General features: G+C 35.9%; 1 protein-coding gene across 1 annotated transcript in view; it reads left to right on the top strand.

The window, feature by feature from the left end:
• atxn1a (ataxin 1a) overlaps positions 1 to 16,807 on the top strand; it is a 112,676-nt gene that overhangs the window by 28,809 nt on the left and 67,060 nt on the right. The window lies entirely within an intron of this gene.

The following is a 16,807-nucleotide window of genomic DNA, read 5'->3' as shown; positions in this document are numbered from 1 at the left end:
CAGTCTATGCAGTCTATGTTTAAAGAAATATTTAACCCAAAAAATGAAAACAAAGAAAAAAAATCTCATCCTCATGTTCTTTCAAACCCTTATGACTTTCTTCTGCTAAACTCAAAATTAGATATTTTCAGGATTGACACTAGACTCCAATGACTTCACAAAAACAATGAGACCTTCTTGAGAATATCTTCTTTTGTGTTCTGTATATAAAGTCACAACTTTAGACTGACGTGATGACAAAAGTTTCATTTTTGGGTGAACTATTCCTTTAATTTGGTAATATTTTCAGCTATGAATAATTAGGAATGAGCAGGATAGTTAACAAGTTGTCCAGCAAGCTGTGATGGTTTACAGCAATTACAGGTAGATAATTCGCCTGTTTATTCATTAAATGTTGTTCAGATGGCTCCATGTTCTTGGTTTCAGCTAAAAAAATTTTTAGTGTTTGTGTTGGTGCTTGTATATGTTTGCAGTAGGACAGTCTTTGGATGGTTTTTCAGCATCTGGTTGTATAAATACCCTATTTTTAAGTACAAAAATATAAAAAATCAAAAAAACATTTGAAGGGAAGGTAGTGTCTTATAGGAATGAATGACCCATAAGAAAATAAGAAATGTAATTCGGACAGACAATGACAAATTAATTTGTGAAATATGTGTTTGTGCATATCCCTACTGATAATATTGTAATACTATCAGCTCTGTTTATCACATTTCACCATATTTTACCAACCTACCATTCAAAGGTTTGGTCAGTAAGCTTTATTTATACATTTGTGTGTGTGTGTGAAGTCTCTGATGCTTACCAAGGCTGCTCTTATTTGATCAAAAGTACAGTAAAAACAGTAATATTGTGAAATATTTTGTTTAAAATAACCGTTTTCTATTTGATTTGTATTTAAATTGATTCCTGTGATGGCAAAGCTGAATTTTCAGCATAATTACTCCAGTCTTCAGTGTCACATGATCCTTCAGAAATCATTCTAATATGCTGATTTGCTCAAGAAATTAATTATTATTATTATCATTGCTGAAAACAGTTGTTTCAAAACAAATGCTTCATAATTTTGTGGGAACTATGATACATTTTTCTCGATAAATCGATGAACAGAAAATTCAAAAGAGCAGCATTTATTTATTATAAAATCTTTTGTAACATTATAAAGGTCTTTATTGTTACTTTTGTCAATTTAATGCATCCTTGCTGAATAAAAGTGTTAATTTCTTTAAAAAAAAAAATCTTGAAGGCCCCAAACTATTGAAATGTAGTGTATGTTCTCATTCCACAACAACTCCTGCCATAGAAATGTATTAGGGTCACTTTAGTCAAGAGTGGTTCACCTTTTCCTCATTGAAGGTTTGATCTTCACAAGTTGTTTTTCCTCTCAGGGCCGTAAGACAGTAGAAATAGTTTAGCTTCTGTCGTGGAACTCATCTACCAGCTCCTGTTTGGAAAGGAAGAAGCTTCCAGCCTGTCAGAGCGTGTCAGTGCACATATAGACTGAACGTGGATGTGATATGCGGTGTAAGATTGGCTATGTGTATGCGTGTAGTGTGTCTGTGGGGACAGGATCTGATGCTGGTGGAGCTGTAGTCGGGCCCAGTGGTGCGTGGATAAACCCGTCAGGAGTGTCTGTTCAGCTTTGAGCTCTGACAGGGATCTCTCTCTGCCTCTGGTGTCAGTGTTAGTTCACACGCCCTCATTTTCTCCTCCAGTCCCCCCTGGTCAGTCTAAATGGAAAACCACTCAGTCTCTCTTTCCCCTTCATTCGGTGACATTCTACAGCATCCTTTTCCTTTGTTTCTCAACCTTTTTTATTAGGGATGTCAAAAGTACTGATACTTTGGTACCAAGTCGATAGTAACATTTTGAACATGTACCACAGGGTATGTGAGCGGAGTGGGGTATAGAGCTATTTTTTCTTAGAAATAGCTGTGTAAAATTTAACTTTTGTAGTCAAATGTTCTTGAATAATGGCCGCCAAACCAATTTTCTACATAATTACATTTTATGTCTTTTGTATCACTCCACAGTCTCTGTTTTTCTCACAAACTAAAATAAACCCAGCTCAAATCAATATTTCATCCCTATTTATTTGGTTTATACCAATGTTTAAAACAGGATAATGTGCAGTCAGGTCCTGAATACACTGTTTGGCAATTTTGCGATAATAGCTTGGTAACTGTATTATAAATTAAATATTAATACTAATATTAACAAATAAAATTAAAGCAAGTGCTTCTCAATTATCCTTCTACATTATCCCTTTTAAACACTGGTACAATCCAAATAAAGGAGAATGAAAGATTGATTTCAGCTGGATTTATTTTAGTGATGTCAAAGCTAAATTTTCAGCAGGCATTACGCCAATCTTTAGTGATCCTTCAGAAATCATTATACTGTAAAATTAATCTTATATGCTGATTTGCATTATCAGTGTTGAAAACAGCGACTTAAAAATAATTTTGTGGAAACCATAATGCATTTCTTCCAAGAGTCTGTGATGAATAGAAAGTTTAAAATAACATAATTTATTTGAAACTGGGTTTCTGCTTTTGTAACATTATGAATGTCTTTAATGCATCCTTGCTGAATTAAAGTATTAATTTATTTTTAAAAAATCGCTGATCCTAAACTTCTGAACGGTAGTGTAAATTACATTAAAGGCACAATATGTAATTTTCGCCGCTAGAGGGCGCGTATTCAAAATAAACAAATAGAAAAAGGCGTAGTTTGATGACACGTGAAATCATGGTAGTTGTTGTCTTCATCCCCACAGCCGATGCAATCCGACGGGACTCGGGCAGAAATCATGTTCATGGATGAGCTAATGATTTATTAACGTAGTAGAATGAAGCAGGGTGAGGCTGAAAGCCGTCGAAGCGAAACGAGGCCGCTGAGCGAGCGTGACACACGGCTCAAAAACAGCGTAGCTTTTATTGTGTCACAGTCGACCGCTTCTGCTCCTTCCGGTCGTGCGTATGTGGGGTAAAGCAGTGCTGTTTTATCATACTCGATACGTTTGAAAGTTCTGTTATAATGCTACTCTGTGCGGTCGTCACCGGTCTATTAAAGCGCACAACATATTAAAGCGTCTTTGGTGTTTCCATGTTTTCTACAAAACAAAACCGGAAATCGAGGGTGTATGACGTCATTGGCAGGCGACACAATGACACTATGGACACGGTCCGTGTAACTAGTTAAAATTGCTTATTTCTCTGGATTTAAACATTCTTCGAAACATTTGGGATAATGTAAGTACACAAGTCAGCAAAATATATAACACTGTTCTAGTGGTTTTTGGATATTTTAATTAAAAAATCTTACATATTGTGCCTTTAATACGGATTCATTGCAAAGTTTAACTGACAAGCAGGCCTGTATTTGAAATGAGTAGGTTCCATTTTTCTAAATTTTTCATTTTCATATTTTTTCTATATTTCACTTTTTTCTTATTACATATTTCTTATGTTAATATTAATTTTGTATTTTTGACATCCCTAATAATTCCCTTTGCTTTTATTCACATCCTCTCACCCTTGCTGATTTTTTTTCAACTCCTACAAATGTTCTCCTCATTTTCTCTTTTTCATTCTCTTTTTCTCCCTCCTGATCTCTAATTACTAAACAATGAGTTAATTACCTGAGTCAGAGCTCATGAATTTATTAATATGCTCTCTGGCACTGTGGTAATTACCAAAAGCTTGTTGTGTACCAAGCAGAAAGGTTTTCCCCCCACAAAGGAGCTGTTCAAATCTTTATTACAGTGCCCCCATATCCATTCACTGTCTGTACAGGGAGACCACGAGATGACTTATCAGGCAACTGTTATTATGAAAGTCGGGCCTCTGTTCTCATAGATAAATGTTTACAATGTCCACTTGGAATGAGAGTGACAAAATAAATCATTACATCAGCATTGTTTACAGCAGCAATATTTTGGAAAAGGGAGGGCTGGAGGTATTTTTCAGCTGTGTGATTATCCATCGATTGGCCTGTTTCCAGTTAGTCCTTCCTCAAGTGGGTCTTTGTGCTGAAACGACAAGCGTCTGCACTCTTCACAGCTCTCAGCACAAACTGCACAACAATGTGGCCAGTCTAGTATCTATAGAGATACTGTGTACAGAAAGTGTTGCATAATGATCTTTAATATCTGCAGCTTATTAGGAGCTAATTCCTCCTCTGTGGCTCAAGTGTATCGATTGAAGGGCGACTGGGGAAGAATAGCTTCATAATGGCCTGAGAGTTGAGATTCAAGAGTGTTTTCGATTTGACAAATGAATGCTAACAGTATGTTTACATTGTAAAATGATCCCTGTAGGCATTATATGGAATTATATTGTGAATGAACAGGATTGAGGGTCATAGGAGGTCAATGTCAGAAGAAAAATACATAAAGAAAATATGCATTTAACTCATCTTGTAGATTTTTCTATTATTTTTGGCATGCTTGGCATAGCATCACTGCTGTGCAGAAATGCTCTGGACGTACTGAAGCACTGTCATTTCCCTCGTGGCCTCCCTGATAAAGACTAAAAGGAAAGGTCAGCCACAGGCCGGATGTCTCACAGACAATGTGAAATGTGTTCAAAGGAGCTGCTGTTTTTCATAGAAGTTTTTATCGAACGGGTCCTTCTTTCTCGCGCTTTGTTCGGCCAGATAATGAAACTAAACAATTGAAACATCCTTATCTGCTGTGCCTTGCAAATCCACATATTAGCGTTATTATTTTACGCCGTTACATTACGATATCAGTGACGGCTATCTTTGACTATAATTAGATTTATGCTAAGGTTATTATGTGGCTCTGTCCACACTTTTTTACTAGTATTTTTTTTATGTATCCTCTTCAGCCAACTTCAACCAAATGTTTTTGCGGCTATTTCAGTTTGCATATATTCTTTCCTTCAACAGCGTCATACTTTATGACGTTTTTATGAACTGTTGGTGTCTTATTTTAGTCGCCGGGTAGACCCACCCACACGGAAATCTCATTGGTCCAAAGTCTTGCTTGACATTTTTGTATTTTAAACATCAAATATGTTCAGATATTCAACAAATTCAACAAAAGCAAGAACTTTTAAAGAACATTCTGGTCCCTCTTTTCCATGTAATCCCAATGAATAAGGACTGAGGCTTTCTAGCTTCTAAAAGGAAACAGAAGTACCACAAGACAGCTTCATATGAAATTTATACAGAAATTTAAGTTGGCTGATGAAAGCTCATTAGATAAATAATGAATGAATCATTCTTTTCAGTCAGATCTTTTGAGGAGTTGGTTGATCCAGGTCAAAATGATTCATTCACAAACTGACTCAATCAAATAAAGGCTTACTGGAGATGAAGATGTTCAGCGAAAACTTACATTCAATCTGTATTTCAATTTATGATACTTTCTGGTGCTTTTGCAAATCTGTGTTGCTCCATTCTCAATTCTGTGTAATTGCAATGGAGAAAAACTCTGCTTTTGTGTGAGCGACTGTGTACCTTTGGGTCCTGTTCTAGCCTAGCGACTGAATGGGAATGCTAACGGATAATAGGATGTTCGTACAAATATATCATAGTTATTCTTATACTGTACTTTCCTGCAGGCTGTTTTGTCTGGGTCAGGGACACTGGCCACTAAGAAGCCAGAAAGACAAGAACAGAGCAAGTCTTTCAGCGAGACAGGGAGAGATGAGTCATTCCTCATGTGAGAATTTGAGGAAGAATTAAAGTGAAGCCTTCAGCAGGGATGTGCCAGGTCTTTCTGTGCTCTGAAGCTGCGAGAGAAAGACATGTGGCAGATAAGGTGCAAGGCGGGGAAGGGGATGTGTTTATCGTAGGCAGTGTGTGAGTGTGCGCGTGAATGTTTTTCACAGGCCGGACAGCTTCCATAATGTGCGGCAAGATGCTCGAGGTCTCCGTGATTGACGAGTCCTGCCGGGTCAGATGGATCCTCAGAGGGAGAGGAGAGATTAATGTCGCTATTTTTCTGTCGCTCGCTACTTTGTTTAGCTTTCGCCCTTTTGCTCTCACTCACTTTTTTTTGGTCTCCCTTTATGGTTATTCAGAGTGAAACTTGATTCATTTGACTGACAGGAAGTGCAGTTCTTGAAATGCAAACCTGAGCATGCACGTATCTGTCACACCCTCGTGAAAATGCAAACACTGCACAGCAGTGTTTAATCAACACGTACAAAACATGCAGCGACACTTAGAAACGCTCATTTGCATGCAGCGATCCGTGCCGGTATGGTGGACTTCTGAAATGAGGAGCCAAATTCCCCTCTGGGCTTTTTCATCCAATTTCTACTAAAGGATGTTTATTTACGTTTGATGGAGACTTCATTTCCATTGGATGTTTACAAGGTTTATAGATGGCAGGGATTTTCATAATGGGGTCCAGGGGCCTGCTAGTGTGCCCATGAAAAAAAAAAAAAAAGTAAAACGCTACCAAAAAAAAAAATATATATTTTACAGTACCGTTTCATTTTGCTTTAAAAAGGCTAGTCAGAAAAAATGACTGCATTCACAGTTATTTTATTCTGTTAAAAGCAATAACTTACAGAGATTTTTATTTTAACAAATGTTTTTTTTTCAATTAAGCATTCATAGTTTCTTAGTATTTTTGTATGATTACATATTAAAGGCATATGAAAAAAAAATAATAATAATACAATGAAATGATATAATTATAACAATTAATAGGCCATTATTAATAGTCACTTTCTTTTCAGACCATTAGACAACAAATCCTTGGTAAACATACTGCACACTATTTGATCTAGTTACATTTGTTTGATTTCTATACTGTTAGTTTGTTTCTGATCCATATTCCTGAGCAGTTGCTGCCTACTTGGACAGAAGCCGCTGGTTGTAATTGTTAGAGCATGTATTCAGTAGTCCATTCATTCCAAATCATGCCCTCTTTTACTCTCTCTCTCTCTCTCTGTTCCCTTGTTTCTCTCTTTCTTTCACATTCACAGAGACAGAGAGCGAGGGATCAGTTGAGTAGCTCTCTCTGGTTGAATGATTCATTCCACCACACACACACACACACACACACACACACACACACACACACACACACACACAGCTAGGAGAGCTTCTGATGCAGATATTTTTAGAGCGCGTTGGCAGTGGGATCCAGGGAGATATACATGTGTGTGTGTGTGTGTGTGAGAGAGAGAGAGAGAGTACTACAGACAAAACCAGAACGTGATCAGAGAAGTAATGTCACATCAGAGCACAAAGAAAGTGACTCAGACTACAATTCTCCTTCCAGTAAAAACACACAGCGCTCACAATCAGACAACAGACTCTACTGTCCAAATCATTATAGACATTGACTAAACAAAACACAAATCATCACACTTTGTCCAACTCACAGAGAAATCAACCCATTTGCCACAAATTATACTGACCATTAGCAACCAGAGCGTTCTGTAACCAGGGCCAGATTCACAAAAAAAACTCCTTAAGAAATAAAATAAGAAGCTCTTAGAATAAATTATAAGAAGAATGTTTAAGTGCAATACTTAAAAAAAATTCTTAAGACCTTCTCATATATTCCCCCCCCCCCCGATGATAACCCATAATATTTCCAGCTGGAACACAAATATTTGATAAACTTACAAGTATTCTAGATTATACAAGTCAAATATTCTAACAGTAATATGTATTTTATGAAGCTAGTATTAACATTTATAAAATGGATAGTTCCGGTCCTTGATTCTGATTGGCTGAGCCACGTTTGAAGCTGTTGTAAATTACTCCACAAATGTACACCTTTGTTTACATTTGTTGCTTGGCAACCACTTTGTTGGAACCACAACCGTTTCAGAGGAACTACATTGTTTGGTGGAAGAATACTGTTTTTATTATTAATGTCATTACACTTTATTTGCTCTGTTTTATTTTGTGAAACCTTACTACGTATATGGAATAACCGTTTTATAAAAGCAATACGCAATATAAAAGCAAACTCCGCTTCGCGTCATGCCTAACAACGCCCCTTAGCTGTTATAAATTCACTGTAAACCACGGCTTCTTGGAGCCTATTGCTTTAGTTTAATATCTGAAACAACCCAATAAATTCATTTAAACATCTTTCGCTTTTGGTTTTACTTTTTTTTTCAAGAATTTGAGTTCTTATGTTTGTTTTTCTTCTTTAGAACATTCTTTTTCAACATTTCAGTAGATGTTCTCAGAATACAAAATATTCTTAACTTAAAAATTTTTTTCAAGAATTTGAGTTCTTATGTTTGTTTTTCTTCTTTAGAACATTCTTTTTCAACGTTTCAGTAGATGTTCTCAGAATACAAAATATTCTTAACTTAAAAATATTTTATTTTATTTTATTTTAAACTATCAGACAAGCCAACTTGTGGGCTGTGTTTGAAATAACGTATTAGCATACTACTCCTGCTACTTCTGCAATATACAGTATACTATAAAATGCACTTGCCCTTCCATATGCAGGGTGCTGATGGACGAACAAGAAGAAATATTCACTTTGATTTCAGTATCATTATTTGATCGGACTACCGAAATACTGTGTGTAAAGACACAAGGTTAAATACAGTCACAGTATGTTACCCTATGTGTATTCCACACAGTATGCATAAAGCAGTATGCTAGTATTCCTTTACTAACAATAGCCTTAGACTCTATACTAGCAGCACATAAACAGGTACCTCATAGCTCTGTAACAATGTTTCTTGTGATCTGCACATTGGGCATGTTCACTATGCTATTGGTATGCAAGCGCTCACTGTTCAACTATGTAATGTAAACACGGCCCTGCCCTGAATGGAAGTGCTAGTGCATATCACAGAGACTATATCAGTCTGCTAATAGAAATACATTTCAATTAGCATGGATGTACTTCTAGTCGGACTTAGCTAAATCCTTTATGTGAGTCATATGTCAGACTCTGAGCTTAGTCGAGGCAGCCGTTCTGGTGTAAATGAGCGCCGACTCTGAATAATTAAAATGCCTTGTCCTTGCCTGGTCCCTTTCTCATAAGTCACCTACATATAGAGACCCGGGCTGGAATGGTTTTGTGAAGCTAATACGGGCTGTGGAAACGCCTCATCTAGTCGTTCCGAGGGGACAACCTGTTCTCACCGTCTAGATTAATATGATGAGTGAGGTGTGGTTGTCATTCTCTCTCTTTCTCGCGCTCGCACACTCTCTCAGGTGTTTCTCTTCACTCACAACTCTGAATAAGCGAAAACTTGTTTAGTGAGTGAGAGTGTGGGGTTTGTATGTGCGAATGGCGCGCCTGTGTGCGTTCGCACTTGATACGTCGCATTGTGTGCAGGAACATCTATTCAGTGGAACAGAGCTTCATGTAATCAGTTTGAAAAGGCGTTCATACTTTACACTGTAGGTATTTGCTTTGTGTGTTTGATCTACATACACTGTGATTGTGACGTGACAAGTGGGCTTTGAAGTAAATAAGCAGAAAGTGAAAAGGATATTGCAACAAGAAGAAGTGAAACGCTTTCAGAGAATTACCCGTTTATATCGAAAACGCTACATGGCACAGTCAGAACATGAGGTTTTATATACAGTTTTGTGAAGCAAGATTTTGGAGATTTCACAGGGCAACTCAACAATGATAAATTCAGGTTTTGGACTCTTATTGCTTTTATAAAACAGTGCCAACAGCAATATGAAGAAAAAAAAACAATGTTCAATAAACAGTTTTTATTTATTTTCTGTAATTATAATTTTATGTAAAATAGGGCTGCTCGATGGCAAAAATCATAATCACAATTATTTTGGTCAATATTGTAATCACGATTATGGGTGGGCCATATGACCAAAACTTATATGAGTGATGTATTTCATATCAAATATATATTTCCTGTAAATAAGGTTGCTATGACATCTACATTGTAGAGACCAGTGAAATGTCACACTTCTCAATACCACAGCAGAATACTAGGTAACTATTAATTACAAACAAACAAACAAACAATAAGTCCCCAATTATTCAAAATAATTAAACTGTCAGTAATAAAAAAAAAGCAAAGGACAAATACAATAGAATAAAAAGATACAAATGAAACAAACTGTGCTTTAAGTTATTTTTAATGCAAGTCTCAAGCAGTTAACAGCCTATCTACAGAAATGAATAATCAAATGTAAAATAAAACAGCATAGTCTTCATTGTAAGAATGAAACTTTCTTTGTTTCTTATTCAAGCTACAAAAGTCCTTAACTCGGGCAGAGTGTGATTTTTGAATTTACACAATATAACAGTTACACAGAAATCCTCCTGAGGAGCAGCGCAAGTTCTCTTCAGCGCTTTTAAAAACATGAATAAAGCTAATCAACTTTAATAAATCAAGCACGTCCCATTTTGCAAAAGTCACGTTACATGATTTTACTGATTTGCCCGTGAAATTGGGCTTTTATGGAGGAATGAAATCGCACCGCTGGAAAGGGGGCGGAATGGGGCGCAATAATGGTTTCATCTTGATTATTGTATTTTCATAATCGCTGGAGGGCGAAATCGATGTTGATTAGACAGCCCTAATGTAAAATATATGTATAAGTATGAACAAATATGAATGATTATATAGCATGGCTTTGTTTACAGCGGCAACCAAGGAAGCATTATATTGCTGCTGTTTCATAAGCGCCACCTGCTATTAGAGAGTGAATTTGCGTTTTCATTCAGCCCTCATTCTGCTGTTTTTGCTTCGTGCAGATGTTTTATGTAGTATAGTTTCACAAAGTCAGACCTTTCTGTTTTTGCTTCAAATTTAGAAATTATACAGTCTAATTTAGATTAAAAACTGCTCATGCTACATGTGTGCAGCATCTTTGTTTGGATCGTGATTAAAATACAGTGGTTGCCTCTAATTTTAAATGGAAAGAGCAAAGGTAAAGGCTTCATTTGTTTATATGAAGAGATCTCTTTTATTTGTGTTATTTTCTTATGGGATTTTATTTTTTTTTGTTCAATTTAGTTTGTTATCTGGCATATTTCGATTTCACAAAGAAATGTACAGCATTTTGTCCAAGCAATAATAAAAGGACACCTTTTCATTTATAATGTGTCTTAAATGTTTTTCTTTCTTTCTTTTTTTTTTTTTTTAAGAAATCATGAGAAAATTGTATCGTGAATTGTATTGCATCATGAGTGAATTGGTACATTCCTACATTTAATAGATAGGCCTAATAGATATATAAAAATATAATGTTATAAAAGATTTCTATTTCAAATAAATGCTGTTGTTTTTAATTTTCTATTTTTTCAAAGAATCCTGAAAAATGTTTCCACAAAAATAATAAGCAGCACAATTGTTTTCAACATTGATAACACTAAAACATATTTTTGAGCAACAAATCAGAATATATTATGTGACACTGAAGACTGGATTAACGACTGCTAAAAATTCAGCTTTACCATCGCAGGAATAAATTACATTTTAAAATATATAAAAAAATAGTTTGTTTAGATTGTAATGCCATTTCACAATCTTTTATTTTATTTTAATTTATTTTATTTTTATCCAATAAATGCAGCCTTGGTGAGCATAAGAGACTTTTCAAAAACATTTAAAAAGTGTTACTGACACTAAATTTTTTTAAAAAACATTAATTCATCTTATTGATTATTTTCTGAAATCCTTACGCCAAGTTGCATAGTTTATTATCCTAATTATAGGCTGTTTACTATGGAAGCCCGATTCCGCCACTGAATAAAAAATAAAAGAGGTAATTGCGACTTTTTATCTCACAATTCTGACTTTTTTTCTTAGAATTGCGTGATATAAACTCGCAATTATGAATTAAAACATCATAATAGAGAGATATAAACTCGCAATTCTGAGAAATAAAGTCAGAACTGCGAGATATAAACTCACTTTTTTTTCTCAGAATTGTGACATATAAACTCGCAATTCTAAGAACATGTCAGTCTTTTTTCCCCTCTCAAAATTGGACTTTAACTCGCAATTGTGAGTTTATTTCACGCAATTCTGACTTTATAACTCGCAATTGCGAGTCTATATCTCACAATTTTGAGAAAAAAAGAGTATTGCGAGAAAAAATTTCAGAATTGTGAGATATAAACTCGCAATTGCGAGAAACAAAGTCAGAATTGTGAGTTTTTATCTCGCAATTGTGACTTTAAAGCTTATATCATGCAATTCTGACTTTATAACTCGCAATTGTGGGTTTATATCTCGCAATTGTGGGTTTATATCTCACAATTCTGTGAAAAAAAGTCTGAATTGTGAGATAAAAAGTCGCAATTACCTTTTTTTTTAATTTTTTATTCAGTGGCAGAAACGGGCTTCCATAGTTTACAGTAGCAAATTTAAGGAATTATAATTATTTCATTATAATTCCAATTTTAAGTTGAATAAAAAACTTAAAATTGGAAAAAGTATGTAGAAAAACTTTGTTCTTTTGTTTTGTTTTCAAATCCATGTATTCACTACTGTCACATAAAATGGACGCCCTCCAACTCAGCTACCGTCTCCATCCTTACGTTCAGCCATGCCTCTTGCATTTCTCCCTGTCTTATTGACACACCTGTTTGGAGGTTTCCCGGCCCCTCAAAACACACATTTCATCACCCGACAGTGACAGGCACTGATTGGAGCCTCGGACCAATACGAGGGTGTGAAGAGGGGGCGAAGTCAGTATTCATCCCGTATTCTCTGGCTGCTTTGGGTGGCTTCTCCTGCAGTTTCTCTCCTGACAGCCTTGGCTAGCACACAGGGCATGCTGCTGTCACTGATAAGGCAGGTGACAAATGAGCCAGCCACTGCCTACATCGGTTTTACATTTAAAAATGGCCTAGGCCATCTTTCGGGGTGCCAGCGTGAAAGATTCCCACCCCACACCATCGGAATCAAAGCTTTCTGATGTAACCCCCCAGTTCATGTCCATTTTAACCCCTTGTATGGACCAGTGGAGGTTTGCTGGACCTGAATTTGATGAGAAATGGAGCTTCTATTTAAGAACAGAGTTGAGTGTCAGTGGCACTGCGGCTCGTACAGCGAGACTTATGAGAGCAGTGTTGTTATTTTATGCTCTCCTCGTCTCCATGGTCACAGGGCAGATTGGAGTGCCAGCGCTGTGTGTTGTGATTGCGATGATGCCCTGGTAGCGGCATGACTGACGCGAGAGAAAGAGAGAGATTTTTGGTGTACACTAAGAGAGGGTGCTAGATGGATTGCACAGGATCTGAATCGAACACTGATCCATTAAACATCTCTCACATCCACATCACTTTTCTCATATTTTTTAAATCTATCAATGTGCTTATTTGTTCATTTCTTCAGATAATGTCTTTTTTTTAGCATAGTCCACTTCTGAGGTCCTTTAATTAGTGTTGTGGTCAAATGACATGTTGCTGTAAGCCCAGTGAGGTTATGATGTCATAAAGGCCATTTTTAGTAATGGTCAGCTTTGAGATATTAGATATGATGTACAGTGCTAGGCATGTGCATGAGAAAACGTTGCTATATTTTTAATAGCTGTCCATTTGAAGCCATGTTGTTGCTATTTTTGAACATTTAAAGTCAACGGGGAATCAAAATCTCAAACCATGCGTTGGTGCACATTAGTCCAGATGTTCAAAATGTAACATGTTTGATGGCCAGTCAACACAATATTATTTCATATTATTAGCTAAAATTATTATATTATTATTCTAAACTTGTATTAAAATATTTTTATTTTTAGATGTATCATATTTAGGTATTTTTATTGAAGACCAGTCATTGATTAGTCCAAACTACAGTCCTTGTAATTTGAAAACTATCTATCTATCTATCTTGTCCTGTCCTGTCCTGTCCAGTCCAGTCCAGTCCAGTCCAGTCCAGTCCAGTCCAGTCCAGTCCAGTCCAGTCCAGTCCAGTCCAGTCCTGTCCTGTCCTGTCCTGTCCTGTCCTGTCCTGTCCTGTCCTGTCCTGTCCTGTCCTGTCCTGTCCTGTCCTGTCCTGTCCTGTCCTGTCCTGTCCTGTCCTGTCCTGTCCTGTCCTGTCCTGTCCTGTCCTGTCCTGTCCTGTCCTGTCCTGTCCTGTCCTGTCCTGTCCTGTCCTGTCCTGTCCTGTCCTGTCCTGTCCTGTCCTGTCCTGTCCTGTCTTTCTGTCTGTCTAATGAACAGTAAGATTTTTAATGTTTTTAAAAACAGTTATCTTCTGCTCACCAAGCCTGCATTTATTTGATCCAAAATACAGCAAAAGCAGTAATATTGTGAAATATTTTTACTATTTAAAACAACTGCTTTCTATTTTAAAATGTAATTTATTCCTGTTATTTCAAAGCTGAATTTTTCCATCATTACTCCAGTCGCATAATCCTTCAGAAATCATTCTAATATTCTGATTTGCTGCTCAAAAATCATTTATTATTATTATTAATATGTTGAAAACAGTTGAGTAGAATGTTTTTTAGGTTTCTTTGATGAATAGAAAGTTCAGAAGAACAGCATTTATCTGAAATATAAATCTTTTGTCTTTATCATCACTTTTGATCAATTTAATGCGTCCTTGCTAAGTAAATGTATTAATTTGTATAATACCCACCCCCCCACACCCAAAAAAAACTGACTCCAAGCTTTTGAATGGAATAGTGTATAATGTTACAAAAGCTTTTTATTTCAGATTTATTTCAGATGCTGATCTTTGGATCTTTCTATTCATCAAAGAATCCTGAAAAAATGTACTCACCTGATATTAATATTGATGATGATGATAATAATAATAATAATAATGTTTCTTGAGCAGCAAATCAGCATATTAGAATGATTTCTGAAGGATCATGTGACACTGAAGACTGGAGTAATTATGCTGAAAATTTAGCTTTGATCACAGGAATAAATTACAATTTTAAATTATATTCAATTAGAAAGCAAATAGTAAAAATATTTTAAAAATATTACTACTTTTGCTGTATTTTGGATCTAATAAATGCAGGCTTGGTAATAACCTGTATATTGGATCAAATTGGATCTTCGCACATATTTTGGACAGTTTTGGACAGTGTGGGCTTTGGTTGAGAATTGCTGATCTAGGCTGCAAAAGCTTTTTTGGCATATGTCATGTTGTGGAAATATAGTGGGCTGCAAATATTGTTGTCTTTTGACTTTACAGGTTTCGTTTTGAATCAAAATGTAGTCTTGATATGACTGGTGATGTACCAAACTGCAGTGATGCAAAAGATTACAAGGCCTAATTTTACAGATAGGCCGATGTGGGAAATTCTCACTGGACGATCTGAGCTTTAATGCGGATGTGGTCTAGGCAGTTGACTCAGTAAAGTAAAAGACCCCAGTGCTGTTTAAAATCTGTTCTCTTGGCCCCAGTCCATATGCTAATCATTAAGCTCAGGCCTCTCTTAAACACATGTTGAATGACCACAGAGCTTGGGCCCGTCAAGTCATTTCCTGTTTAAGTGTATATGTGAGCATATGATATGCATTCAGTGACTGTCAAGGTCCAAGAGTCATCGATCTGATCTCAAGTGAAAAGAAACAGGCCTGGATGAGGAGCGCTGGAAGATGATGGATGTCCTCATTCAGTCATTGAATAAGCAAGGGTTGTTACCGAGTCAGTTTAGTGCATTACACTATTGACTCCGCTACATACTGGTAAAAAAAAATAAAATAAATGTATAGCCTGTATGCACTGTAAGTCGCTTTGGATAAAAGCGTCTGCTAAATGCATAAATTATAATGAATTAACTATTAATTATAATTATTAATTACATGATGTATCCATTGTCTGTACAGTTATAATCTTTCCTTCTGCGTTGGCGTGAGATCTGTGTTTAGAAAGCTGTTACTTTAGACCTAAAAATACAAGCTGAGTGCACAGCTGCGATGGAGGCTGCTGTGTTCGTTTTCTTATGGGCTCGAGGGTTCGCTGAAAAGCATGCGATGAGGCTGCGAAAAGGTGGGAAATGGGAATGCCTGTAGGGAGGAAGTGATTGTGAATTCTCTTTGACAGGGTTCTTGCTGCTTTTGTTACTTTTTTTAGTCATTAGCATTTCTGTACTCCTCTTTACAGCTGTACATGTCGATTCAAAGCGTATCTTATGACGTGAGAGGATGAAACGTGGTAATGAGTAGCATATTTTAATAGTCCCTCCCACACTTATATTCAGGGCTATGAAGCTGTTATGGGATACCTGGTGATTCCCGTCAGGAAGTGAAGATTTGCTATGGGAAGTGGAGTTTTTATGTTCATTTATGGTTGATTTTAGGCCCCTTTGTGTCAACAATTGGCTTTGGTGTTTAACCCTCATAATGCTTTTGAAATCTGTATACCATTTTCTCATTCCATTTGGACCCTAAACATTTTTGTTTTATGAACCATAACTTATTTTATTTATTTTTCAGGTAAAACCATATTGTATCTGGTCAGCAACTTCTCATGAATAAGTGAATGTGAAAATATGTCAGTTTTGAAAGTTACCATGTTATTACTACATTTACCTATTTTTGATTAATTAATTTTTTTTTAGAAACTTTATAACTCATGATGGTTCAAAAACAGTCCAAATTTATGAAACCTACATATTTATTTCTATCAAAACAACATAAATATTAACATAAATATTAATCTGAAAAGATTTTAAACAAAATAAATTCATTTTACTTGCATAAACTTTCACTTTGAGAAAAAAAAATCATACATTTTTCATGTTTTAACAAAATTCAGTCCCCAAAATGTGATATGGGGAAAAGGCTAAATGTATATTATAAATGTTTATATGTTGTAATATATATATATATATATATATATATATATATATATATATATATATATATATATACAGAGTGTACGGA

This window comes from Sinocyclocheilus grahami, unplaced genomic scaffold, assembly GCF_001515645.1.
Source record: "Sinocyclocheilus grahami isolate Dianchi unplaced genomic scaffold, SAMN03320097.WGS_v1.1 scaffold58.1, whole genome shotgun sequence".
In the NCBI taxonomy this organism is placed as follows: Eukaryota; Metazoa; Chordata; class Actinopteri; order Cypriniformes; family Cyprinidae; genus Sinocyclocheilus; species Sinocyclocheilus grahami.
The sequence above is the reverse complement of the archived record's forward strand: the minus strand, read 5'-3'. Positions and strand labels throughout refer to the sequence as shown.